Source organism: Castor canadensis, chromosome 17, assembly GCF_047511655.1.
Source record: "Castor canadensis chromosome 17, mCasCan1.hap1v2, whole genome shotgun sequence".
NCBI classification, from domain to species: domain Eukaryota; kingdom Metazoa; phylum Chordata; class Mammalia; order Rodentia; family Castoridae; genus Castor; species Castor canadensis.
In genome coordinates, this window is record NC_133402.1 from 8,794,305 (window position 1) to 8,807,647 (window position 13,343).

The 13,343-nt window shown below is 49.2% G+C and overlaps 1 protein-coding gene across 1 annotated transcript in view; it reads right to left on the minus strand.

Moving 5' to 3' along the window:
* The window catches only part of Tekt5 (tektin 5), a 46,577-nt gene that overhangs the window by 9,361 nt on the left and 23,873 nt on the right, over positions 1-13,343 (minus strand).

Here is a 13,343-nt window from a genome sequence, read left to right on the forward strand (position 1 = left end):
AGAGTCAGAAAGGAAAAACTCTCCGCACCCTAGGAGATTTAAAATTTCCTTCCAAAGTGACGATTTTAGTTTTTAGGTTTTTGGGTTTTTTTAAGGGAGAAATGTAAGGGAAAATAATAACAATACCTGGTGACAGCCAGGTGACTATAATCCCAGCTACTCAGGAGACAGAGGGAGGATTGAGATTCAAATGAGCCAGGGCAAAAATTCAAGAGACCCCCCCCCCCTCAACAAACAAGGCAGGTGTGGTGGTATGTTTGCAATCTCAGCTACGTGGGAGGCTGTAAGTAGGAGGATTGTGGTTTGAGGCCCGCCTCTGGGCAAAATCTTGAAACTCTACCTGAAAAATAACTAAAGCAAAATGGCTGGGGGCATGGCTCAAGTGCAAAGCCCTGAGTTAAAAGTCTAGAACTATGAAAAAAGAAAAGAAAGAAAGAAAAAATACTATCAAACAGTAAAAGTCAATGATTTCCAAACTTGGCTGCACATCTGGAGAGCCTTAAAGACACCTACAGCCTGACAGTCACCCCACCGGTTGGGCTGCACCTGGGCATCAGGACTTCTCAGAAGACCCTGAGTGACTCAAGTGCAGCCAGGGTCCAGAAGAACCATGCAGGTGACAAAGAAATATGCAAAAATTCAGGATCTCCCTCAGGAAGGAGTGGGCTGATCCTGGCCTGCAGGTAGGCACATGGCCTTGCAAATCAAGGTGGTCTGTCCCAGCAGGAAGTCCTACAATGGGTAAAGTGAGTAATTTTTTCTCTGATACTGACCTAGGGAAGTGGAAGACAGTTTTTGAGACACACACAGGTTTACAGTCATACTCAGAGCAATGGTGGCTGCCCAGCAATTCCCAAGGTGTCTCTTCTACAAACACATCCTGTTAAGTACCCAGAGAGAGTCATTGTGCCTCTCCCCACCTGACCCCCCTTCCCGTCCCTGGTAGAGTGATCTCCCATACACACACAGAGCTGGCATCTCTGCCAGGTCCTTGACCTCCAAGGGGCTTCCTGGGGCCCCAGGCCAGATCCCTCCAAGGAACATTCATCCTTCTGTCCCTAGGGAAAGAGGCTCCTGGGTGCAGCCAGGCTCAGTCTAGAGGCTGGGCGTGGCAGCTGGGGATTGGCCCAGGGGGTCACCCCATGGGAGGAGTCCTGGCACCCTGGTCTGGCAGCCGGCCCTGCCTTCCCCGCCCTGGCTGGGAGCTGGAACTCAGTTGGAGAGGGGTGGGGTGAGGGCGGGGCGGGGGGGGGGGTCACCTCATTGCCTCTCCCAGCCCCCAGCTCTGCACCCTGCAGCTAGTGGCCTACTGGGAGAGAGGAGCCTGGGAAGGGATCTACCCAAGCCTCTCCCATCCAGAGGGTCTGGTCACTTCATCCCCAGACCCTCTGCAGTCACATGGATGTAGGGTGTCATTCCAGCTCTGCTTTTTTGGGCATATATTAAATCGTACATAGTAAGGGGTTTCATCCTGACATTTCCATAATGCATGTAATGTACTTTGATTATATCTACCCCCTTTCTTACTCCCTCCTCTCTCCCCCTTTTTCCTTCCCTTCCATCTCCCTAGTGGTCCCCCTTTCACTTTCATGAGCTTGGTTTTTGTTGCCATTGTTCCTCACTTCCACAAATGACAGAAAACATGAGTTGTCTTTGTGGGGCTGACTTATTTCACTTAACAGTGATCTCCAGTTCCATCCATTTTCTTTCTTTTCTCTCTCTCTCTCTCTTGGTGGCACTGGGGTTTAAACTCCAGGCCTTGAGCTTGCTAGCAGGCGCTCTACCGCTTCAGCCACACCACCAACCTGGAGTTCCATCCATTTTCCAACAAACAACATAATTTCATTCTTCTTTATGGCTGAGTAATACTCCCTTGTGTATATATATCACATTTTCTCTATCCATTCATCCACTGACAGGCACTAGGCTGATGCTATAAATTGGCTACTGTGTAAATGTATCATTGTTTCTTGATTGGTCTGTGGGGTGGGCAGGTGTCCAGATTACCAGAAAGCCCAAACTCTAGAGCAAGCCAGCCACATGCATGCAAATCCTGGCTCCAGTTGTTGGGGTGCTGGTGGGGGGCTTTAGGCGACTCACCTGTCCTCAGTTTATCCATCTGTAAACAGGGCTAATAATATCCTTCTTCCTAGGGAACTGCGTGAACCTAAGTGACGCTCTTAGCACCCTGGCTGCACCGATGAAGGCCGACACATCTTTTCTTCTTTCTCAACACTCCCGCTTGCAGGAGAAAAGCAAACTCACTGTGATCATCCACTCTCATCTCTCGAAGGACACGATGGAAGCAATCTGCTAGCCGTGCTCTCCCTGCTCCTTCCAGCACCCCAGCTGGGAAAGGATGAGGAAGGGTGTCTGGCCCTGTGTGGGGTGAAAGCAGTGAGCAGATCGGCCTCAGATAAAACCAGCCTCGCTCAGCAGAAAAGAACCCTGCTACCCCTGCCTGGGGAGGGACTGTGCAGGGGTTTGCATTGGCAGTTGCCAGCCCTGTAAGTCTGTCTGCCCGCATCTTGTCCTGTGACAGCACAGAAAGCCTCTGAGGCCAGGAAATGACTTTTGATGTGGAGAGGAAAATGGATTTAGCGGTGCCAGCCAGCTCTCGGCTCCTGGATGCTTCGTGCAGGCTGGCAAATTTACTGCTTTCCAAACTGCACCTAGCCAAGGGTTTCCAAGGAGATGCCTGGCTCAGGACAGACTCCCTGGCTTGGGAAGGGGGCAGGGAGCCTGGAAACCTTTGTCTGCTCAAATGGTGGAAGATTTTCAAGTTCACTCAAGTCCACAAGCAAAGAGAGAGGAGGAAGGCACCAAGGAATTGGACGGGAGCAGTTCGAGCTGGGCTTCTGCCCCAGGTCTTCTCTGGAGATGGGGGTGGTTCGGCAGTGGCCTTGACCTCTATCCACTGTGTTAGCAGGATCCCTTCCAACAGGTGTGACAACCAAGTGGCTCCAGACACTGTAAATGGCACCATGAGTACATCTGCCTTAGTTGAAAACTACAGTCCAGAGGGCAGAGGCTGAGCAAGCCCTAGCTACACGATTCTGCCCAGCGGTGGCAGGTCACCTTAGACAAACCAGACCAACTCAAGGTGGTCTGTGGTGGCGGTGGGGGGGAAAGGGAGTCGTGACAGTCCTGGCAGGGTTGGAAATGGGGTGGGGGGTACTCCCCACTCACAGGAGGCTGTATGCTCCTGAGAAAATTCCTGGAGAACCATCACCTCAGACCTTTAAGGATCTTCTACTTCTTTTCCTTCTTTTTGTGGGACTGGTTTTTTGTTTGTTTGGTGGTGGCACTAGGGTTTGAACTCGGGGCCTCACACTTGCTAGGCAGGTGCTCTACCACTTGAGCCACTCCCACCAGCCCTTTTTTTTGGTGATGGTTTTTTTGAGATAGGATCTCTCAAGCTATTTGCCCAGGCTGGCTTCGAACCATGATCCTCCTGATCTCTGCCTCCTGAGCTGCTGGGATTACAGGCCTGAGCCACCCACGCCTGGCACAACTGGGGTTTGAACTCAGGGCTTCAAGCTTGCAAAGCAGGTACTCCACCACTTGAGCCACACCTCCAGTCCATCTTTGCTCTGATTATTGTGGAGATGGGCTCCCACAAGCTATTTGCCCAGGCTGCCCTTGAACCACGATCCTCCTGATCTCAGCCTCCCAAGAAATCAGAATTACAAGTGTGAGCCACCAGCACCTGGCTAGGGGTCTCCTTCACACGCATCACAATTTTTAATTGTGTCTGTCTACCTTTAATTGTTTTTCTTTTTCTTTTCAATCTGCACCTCTAGAACACGAGGGCCCTTGTGCCCCTTGCTCACGGTTGGATCCCCAGCCCCTCGGCCAGTCTGCACATAGGATCTGCAGAGACGGGGCTGAAACTAACATTGGTTGCAACCGTGCTCACACCTGGAATTTACACATGGAGGCTGGTCCAGGGCAGAGCCTTGGAATTTGTATAATGTGCATTTCTAATAAGTTCCCACGTGAAGTCGCTGGTCCAAGGACCACACTTTGAGAACCACTGGTCTGAACTAAAGAACTGTGGTTCTCGATCTTGGCTGCCTGTTAGAATTACCCAGGGAACTTTGCGTGTGTGTGGCATGGGGGCGGGGAGGGGGAGCACTGGAAGTTGAGCCCAAGGCCTCTCATTTTCCACACCCCTCTTGGTTTTTTATTTTGTTTTGGGGATAGGATCTTCTTAACTTTGCCTGGCCTGAGATTCTCCTGCCTCTGCCTCCCCAGCAGCTGAGATTATAGGTGTGCACACCATGCCTGTATATCTGGGGAACTTTTTGGGGGAGGGGCATACTGCTGGGGTTTGAACTAGGGCCTCATGCTTGCTAGGCAGGTGCACTGCCACTTAAACCACACCTGCAGCCTTTTTACTTTAGTTATTATTTGGATAGGGTCTCGAGTTTTTTTCCAGGTCAACATGGACTATGACCCTCCTTATTTACACTTCCACATAGCTGGATGACAGGTGCATATTACCACACCCAGCTTACTGGATGAGATGGGGTCTTGCAAATTTTTTTGTCTGGGCTGTTCTGGAACCTCTGTCCTCCTGGTCTCAGCCTCTCGGGTAGCTTGGATGACAGGCATGCACCACTGGGCCCAGCTTATTGGTTGAGATGGGGTGCTCACTAACTTTATCCCAGGACCGACCTTGAACTCCGCCTCTGGAGTAGATGAGACTACAGGCGTGAGCTATGTCGCCCTGCTTACCTGGGGAACTTTGAAAAGGTCTGCTGCAACCAATTCAAATGAGACCCTCTAGAAGTGGAGCCAGGTATCTTTGGTCCCCAGGTGTGGTGTGTAGGGACATGTGCTAGTCTCCAGCCTGTATCTTCCTTTCTTTTCTTTTTTGAGCCCTTTTTTTGTGTGGGGCTTTTTCAAGATAGGGTCTTGAGGAGCTATTTGCCTGGGCTGGTGGGGTTTTGTTTGTTGGGTTTTTTTTTTTTTTTTTTTTTTTTTTGGCGGCGCTGGAGTTTGAACTCATGACTTCATGCTTGCTAAGCAGGCACTCTACCACTTGAGCCACTCCTCCAGCCCTGTATCTTCCTTTCTTATGTATTAGGAAAGTGATCCATAAGAAACTGATCCAAGATCCCTTCACGGAACCAGAACTCAGACCAGGTGCCGTATGCTTTCGGTGGCTCTGCTAAAATCAGACCATGATGGCTTTTTACCATCCTTGTGGCTCAGATTCTCTGACACTCCCTAAGCATGGTGTGCACACAGGGCAGTGAGGGGACAGTCCCACAGCTCCACTTCCAGAGCCAGTTTTAGAATCCAGCAGTCAGTAGCTTGGCTGTGGGCCCCAGCGCTGGAAGGGATCTGGCTGCTTGCAAAGCACAAAAGGGCTTCCCGTGTGCACAATGGGTTCCAGATCTCCTTGGACAAACAGAGGGCTGGCAATGGAACTTTGGGCCTCGGATCACGAGCCAGTGCTCTCCCCTCAGACACCCAGACACCACACCTTCCCAGATGCTCATGGCTGCTGAAGTGAAAACCCCAAAGAAATTTGAGGATAAAAGGCGGCCTTCCAAGGCTTCAATTCACTATCCCTCTGTGGTCTGTTTAAGCACTGCACACATCTGCTTGCGTTCTACGTTCAGGTCTGCTCCCTGAATTTCCTCGAGACACAAAGCAGACTGTGCAAACACACAGCAGGGAGGACTGCAAAGGTGGGAAGGGGCTGCAATGGGGGTGGTGGGGACTGAAGCAAATTGGAGACAGAAACCACTCAATTCCTACCCACCTTTCCCTGTAGACATGTGGGTTCCAAATGGCTCAGCTACCAGTTTTGTGAACTTTTAATGTGAAATCTCCATTTTTTTTGAGACAGAGTCTTGTTATGTAGCCCAGGCTGGCCTTGAGCTCATAATCCTTTTGCCTCCCAAGTGTTGGGATTATAGGCGTGAGCAACCACGCCTGGCAAAAATCTCCATTTTTTTTGTCAGTGTATATATTTTAAACTCTGAGAGTTCATGCAAGTATGCAGGAATAGTGATTTGTAGCAGCCCTGAAGTGGGAACAACCTAAATGCTGATTGACTGGCCTCCATAAGCAAATGGAGAAATACATTGTGATATATCTACATACCACCTACAGAGCAGTTATCTCTCTACGACACAAAAGCCACGCAAAACACACTGTCCAGCAGTAAGAAAAATAAGCTATGAATCTCAATATAATTGAGCTGAGTAAGGAAGCCAAATTAAAATTTAAAAAAGGAGTTTACACAGTATGTCTCCATTTATAGAAAATGCCAACTCACTATCACAGAAAACAGATCAGCTCTGTGTGGGAAGGGGGGACTTGAAGGAGAGATGACAGGGGCACAAGGAAGTTGGGGGTACAGGTGGTTATGACCTTGATGGAGGTGATGATATTACATCAATGTCAAAATTTCTCAAATTCTAGCCGGGCACAGATGGCTCACACCTGTAATCCTAGCTGCTCCGGAGGTGGAGGATCAGGAGGATCAAGGTTCAAAGCCAGCCTGGGCAAATAGTTTGTGAGACCCCATCTCAAAAAAAAACCCAACACAAAAAGGGGCTGGTGGAATGAGTGGCTCAAGTGATAGAGCACCTGCAAGTGTGAGGCCCTGAGTTCAAACCCCAGCACCGCAAAAAAAAAAAAAAAAAACCGCAAGTTCTACACATAAAATACATGCAGGTAATTACAGGTCAAATATAGAAGGAGCTGTTAACAGGCAAATTAGCACGTGAGCTGCATTCGATCCTCAGGTTCACGCCACTCAACCAGCATTGACTCCAAATGCGCGTGCATTCCCACACACTACAGGAGCTGCCACCATACGCAGGTGAGGACCCAAGAAATTCTCCCAGATCAGAGCAGCTGCAGATGCCTGACCTGCCAAGGTGACCTGAGGGCTCTTTGGTGCCAGCAGTGGGGGCATTATCCCAATAAAGCCCGTCAGATGTGCCGGTCTAGCTGACCTATTCAAGGATCCAAGCTGGCCCTCCAAACCAGGCCTAAATCACTGGACCCTAAAATTGAAAGAGCCCAGAGGCAGGCGAGTCATTAGGAGACCCCAGCAATAATCCACAAGAGGGGAGGGAGGCAAAGGAGGGCTGTTGATAGAGTGCCTGTGTGGTGGGAGAGACAGAGAGGAATCCAGGTGCACTCTGAAGTGTGGGACTGCACACCTGGAAGCCTCCAGAACCTGGAGCCACCAGCTGAAATGGGCAGGGCTCTCTGCACAGCAAGGGAGAGGGTGAGAGTTTAGAGTTGGGGCTTTGTGCTTGTGAAGTTTAAGTCCTCTTAGAAATGCAAGAGCAAGCAGCTGGATCAGGGAGGAAGGTTCACATGCAGGTCAGGCTAAGAGCTCAGCCCTAAGACTGTCATGGGCATGGCTTCTGGAGACTCCAGCATAGAACAGGCAGCAGCACATGCCTGTAATCCCAGCACCTGGGAGGCTGAAGCAGAAGGAGCTCCAGTTTAAGTCCACCTTGAGGTACAAGTTTTAACAGGAAGGAAGAAGGGAGGGAGGGAAAGAAGAAAAGGAGAAAAGGAGGGGAGGGAGGAAGAAAGGAAGGAAGGAAAGAATCACCCGCCCCTCCCCTGGCCCCCACACAGTCCCTCTTGGTGGCAGTCACCCATCTTTCTCATGGCCCATCCTCCTCTTCTCTCTCCAACTATATGAAATCTAGTCGCATGGACTGGGAGCTTAAGAGGAAGTAGAGAAATCGCCTGGTGTCTTTGACAACCTGATCCAGGCTGTGTTTCTGCCATGTCTGGCTGGCCGCGATTCCCCCTGTCCTGACATCATGGTTCTGACCACCTTGATGGGAAAGTGGGGTTTTAACTCGAGGGCTGCACTATCTGCCTGGGGGTGACAAAAACCCCCGAGGAGCATCTGCATCCGCGCCCACCCGCTCAGCTAGAATCTGTCACCAAGTCCCCGCTGACTCGGGGATTGCAGCGCACGTGGTGAACTGGAAACACACAGGTCCTCTCCCTCTTTCCTGCTTCCATCCTCACCACTCTGCCATCTCCATACTGCTCCTCACCTGATCAACTTAATCTTCCAACCAGTTCACTTTCAAAAGGAAACTTAACTGTGCTTATTTAGAACTGAAAATCTGTCAAACCGTTATCCATGCAAAAGTAAAGCGTAATTTTCCATAAGTGAGAGAAATCGTTAAAAACATGCGTGAAATGAGGCCAAAGTAAATTCTGGCTGGACTCAGTCACCTACCCCAGTTCACTGACTGAGGCCACCTGCATTTAAAAGGGGACGAGCAGGTGTGCACAAGGCCAGAGGCATCCTAGCACCTTTTTTTCTGATGGTACTGGGGTTTAAAATCAAGGCCTCACATTTGCTAGGCAGGCGCTCCCACTTAAACCACATCCCCGCCCCTTTTTTGCTTCAGTTGTTTTTCAGATATGGTCTCATGCTTTTGCCTCAGACCATGATCCTCCTACCTCTGCCTCCCGTGTAGTTGGGATTATAGGCATTTGCCACCACACCTAGCTCACTCTTTGAGATAGGGTCTTGCTAACTTTTGCTAAGTCTGTCCTCAAACCATGATCCTTCTCTCTCTGCCTCCTGAACAGCTGAGATTACAGGCAGGAGCTATTGCACCTGGCCTGGATCAGTAATATTAATGCTCCATCCATGTAACACATCTAATGCCATTTTGCCAGCCAGGATCTGCCAGAATTAGCACTTCTCATTGCAGCATCCCTGCTCCACAAATCCTCCCTCAAACAGGCCCCTTTCTGCATCTTTTCCCCACATTATGAGTTCCCCCCAAAATGCACACTGAGCTGGGTAATTGGATATTTGTGGAGAGTCACTTATCTGGAGGTGTCCTGCGCCCTGGCTCTCAGAAGACTCAGCCCTCAAAGGCAGCAGCCCCTCCCACTCTGTGGTCACTGCATCAGTCTAGAACAGTCCAGCCCGTTGCCTATCAGTGGTCAATATGACCAGGAGATAATATTCCCAGAGCCTCCATATTGTACTCCAAGACCTGGCCCCAGGTTTGGGGTATGGCCTTGGGGGTGGGATTCCAGGATCACAGTGGACAGATGAGGATGTCCATGCAGCCCCAAAGCGTTGCCTGCACGGGGAGCCGTGTAGACTTTACCATACAAAGTGGGTACCTGTGACCACTTGGGAAATAACCACCTTGCAGCATAAGTAGGGATGGGGTCTGGAATTTTTCCAGAAATGCCTCTTGCCAAGGGAACTCCAGCTCAATGAATAACAGCTACAAACAGCCATTTTCAAATCCTCCAACCCAGCAAGCTATTGGAAGTGTGATGCTTGCTATGTATTTTATCTTTGCATCCTTGTCTTGTCTATCATCTTAGAAAGCCCTGTGTGGGACGGCCACCAACTGAAGACAAATCCTTGCTCAGCAAATCTCAGCAGCGTTACCTTTGGGTTTGGTTGGTTCTGTGTGGTGCTAGCTTGTTTGCAAAGCAGCTGGTGAGTAAATAATGGCTATTCATACAAATCTACAAGGTTGTAGAAAACCTCTCTGATCAGCTGTATTGAGGCTGTAAGTTGTAATTCAAGACCTCCCTGGAGATATATTTTTCCCTTTTCTGTTCTGTTTTTTTTTTTTTTAAGATAACATGTCACTGTGTAGCCCAGGCTGGCCTGGAACCCCCAATCCTCCTGCCTCTGCTTCCCAAGTGCTGGAACTACAGGTATGCACCATCATACTTGGCTACTTGGAGAAATTTTGAAAGGGAAAAGGTTTTGCTCAGGCAACCCCACCTGAAGGGCCTTTTCCTCTCTTTAGCAATAGTAACATTACCAGTTAGTTACAGGCATGGTGGCACATGCCTGTCGTCCCAGCACTAGGGAGGCTGAGGCAAGAGGGCCATGAGTTCAAGGACTGCCTGAAATACAGAGCAAGTTCAAGGCCAAAAAACAAACCAACAACAAAAGTTAGTTACCTCTGATTGATTTACCATGTGCCCAACCCTGTTCCAAGAACTCCACAGAGATCTGGTCATCAGTGCTCACAGTGACAGAGTGCTGCCAGTGGAAATTCTCACTCCCTGTAGCACAGATGAGAAAGCAGCTACCATTAAAACCACACTAAGATTCCACCTCACCCATTAGAACAGCCATCATCAGCAACACCACCAACAACAGGTGTTGGCGAGGATGCGGGGAAAAAGGAACCCTCTTACACTGCTGGTGGGAATGTAAACTAGTACAACCACTCTGGAAAAAAATTTGGAAGCTACTTAAAAAGGTAGACATTGATCTACCATTTGATCCAGCAATACCACTCTTGGGATATACCCAAAAGACTGTTACTCCAGAGGCACCTGCACACCCATGTTTATTGCAGCACTATTCACAATAGCCAAGTTATGGAAACAGCCAAGATGCCCCACTACTGATGAATGGATTAAGAAAATGTGGTATCTATACACAATGGAATTTTATGCAGCCATGAAGAACGAAATGTTATCATTCGCTGGTAAATGGATGGAATTGGAGAACATCATTCTGAGTGAGGTTAGCCTGGCCCAAAAATTGTATGTTCTCCCTCATATGTGGACATTAGATCAAGGGCAAACACAACAAGGGGATTGGACTTTGATCACAAGATAAAAGCGAGAGCACACAAGGGAGGGGTGAGGATAGGTAAGACACCTAAAAAATTAGCTAGCATTTGTTGCCCTCAACGCAGAGAAACTAATGCAGATACCTTAAAAGCAACTGAGGCCAATAGGAGAAGGGGACCAGGAACTAGAGAACAGGTGAGATCAAAAAGAATTAACCTAGAAGGTAACACACACGCACAGGAAATTAATGTGAGTCAACTCCCTGTATAGCCATGCTTATCTCAACCAGCAAAAACCCTTGTTCCTTCCTATTATTGCTTATACTCTCTCTACAACAAAATTAGAAATAGGGGCAAAATAGTTTCTGCCAGGTAGCAAGGGGTAAGGGGAGGTAAGGGAGGGGGTGAGGGAAGGGGAGAGAAATGACCCAAACATTGTTTGCACATATGAATAAAATAAAAATTAAAAAAAAAGAAAGCAGCTACCACCACCCAACACAAGGAGCCTCCCAGGTCCCCCTCAGACCACAAGCTCTCTGCAATGAACACGACAATGAACTGTGCTCATTCCTCCATGGGAAATGAAAGAAAACCTATGTACAGCAGCCAAAAGGTGGAAGCAATTCTAAGAGTCCACAGATAGGTGACTAGACAAACAGAACGTGGTGTGTACAGGCGGCGGAATATTATTCTGCCTTAAAAAATGAAGGAACCTGGGCATGATGGTGGGTATACCAATCTGGGCAAGGTTAGGCAAGAGACCCTACCTGAAAAACAAACTAACATCAGAAGGACTGGGGCATGGCTCAAGTGCTAGAATGCTTGCTCATCTAAGTGAAATAAGCCAGTCACAAAAAGACAAGTCTTGTGTGAATTTAGAGACAGAGAGAAAGTGGAACGGTGGTCCCCAAGCTGAGGGGAGGGCGTAAGAGAATTCCTATTAAATGCGTGCAGAGCTTTGGTTTGAAAAGGAAAAAAAAGTTCTGGAGATGGAATGGGTGATGCTTGCACGCTGAGGACTTACTCAGAACCACTGGACTGTACACTTATTATAGGTAAAATGGTAACTTTTATGCTGTATAGATTTTACCAAATAAAAATGGCTCTCTGCAGAAAAGAAAGAAATGTGACATTAAAAGTAGTCACTCATTCATACATCTGTTTTTAAAAATCAGTGCAAAACTTGACTCATGCAGTTCACAAAGATTTCAGGGGAGCCAGGCAGTGCACTGAGCAGTGGCATGAGGACGCTAGGATGAGATACAGTCAGTGAATACCGTAAAATCTTAGCCACAGCACAGTGTCTGCTGGGTGCCAGGGACTCGGTCAGGTAGGGCACCTACTTTAACCCAAATCATCCTCCTGGCAGCCCGGAGGCTGGACCATCCTCACCTCTGTACAGGGGACTGGGCGTGGAGGTACACACCTATTGTCCCAGCACTTGCGAGGCTGAGACAGGAGGATTGAGAGTTTGGGGGCAACCTGAGCTATGCAACAAGACTCTTCCTCAAAAAAGAAACAGAATAGGAGGTACAGAGAGGCTAAGAAAGTTGTCCAGGGTTAGAGAGGATCGTACCCAAGCAGTCAGGATCAGAGTCCACGCTTGTAAACAAATGGTGTGCGTGTGAGTTGGGCGGGGTGGGGGTGACAATCACAGTCCCGGGATGCAGTGAGCACAAATCAACTTGGAGGTCAGGAAGGGTCCCTGGGAGAAGAGACTTTTGAGCTAATTTGCAGAGCAGAGTTTGACTAAACTACAGCCTGTGGGCCAAATCCTGCCTGGTGTCTAGTTTTGTACATAAAGTTTTATCAGAACACAGCCATGCTCATTTATGTACAAACACATATGGCTGCTTTCATGCTACCGGTGGAATGGAGCACTTGCGACAGCAACCATAAGGCTTACAAATATTCATCATCCAACCCTGTTCCAGTGGGCTCAGAGAAAAATGTTCCACGAAGACCAGCAAGAAGGTGCACGTCACCCGTGCCTTCTCAAGGTATCTCGCAGCTCCCCACGCCCTGTTGCACCTCAGCACAGACAGCCATGCCCTCTCACTGACACCTTCCAGAGCCTCCTGACCACCACCTCTGTCCACTCTTGGCCTCTGCAACCCTCCCTCCACCCAGAAGGAAATGAGATGGACCAGGGATGAGACTGGCAAAATATTCTGCCACCGTCCTTTGGCTGCCCTCCTCCCTGTCAATCTGTCTACTCTGCCCAGTGTAGGGTCCCTGTGGGCAGTTCTCGCTCACCCCCTTGCTTCTTCCCTCACAACACTGCTATCACACTTTGCAATTATTTGGTAGAAACTTCTGTTTAGTCTGCCTCCTGCATACTGGGGCCAAACAGTAGCAGATGTGGGAAGGCGTAAAATGGGGGTCCCTACAACTTCCATCAAACCCTGTCTGCGGCCTGCTAAATCTCCCCAAATACACAAGCAAAAGGGATTTGCAAATATAGACTCCCCCGTGCCTCCTGAGGACAGGGAGCACGTTCGTGTGGCCCCTCCCCTTATTCCTAGTGACCAGTAAGGTCTTGGGCACCCACCATGCCCTCTGCATTTGTGTGGACCTGGGTGTGTGTGGCAGGGGAGCACAAAAGACCCTAGTGAGCCAGCCAGAGGTGTGGGACAATGTGATGGACCCCAACAAGAGAGCAGCACAGCAGGCACATGGCCGTGAGAGCAGGAGGAAGAGGGGGGCAGATGCAGGAAGTCCTTGACTCCTTAAATTCAGAAAGCACCCACCCCTCAACTGGGCGTC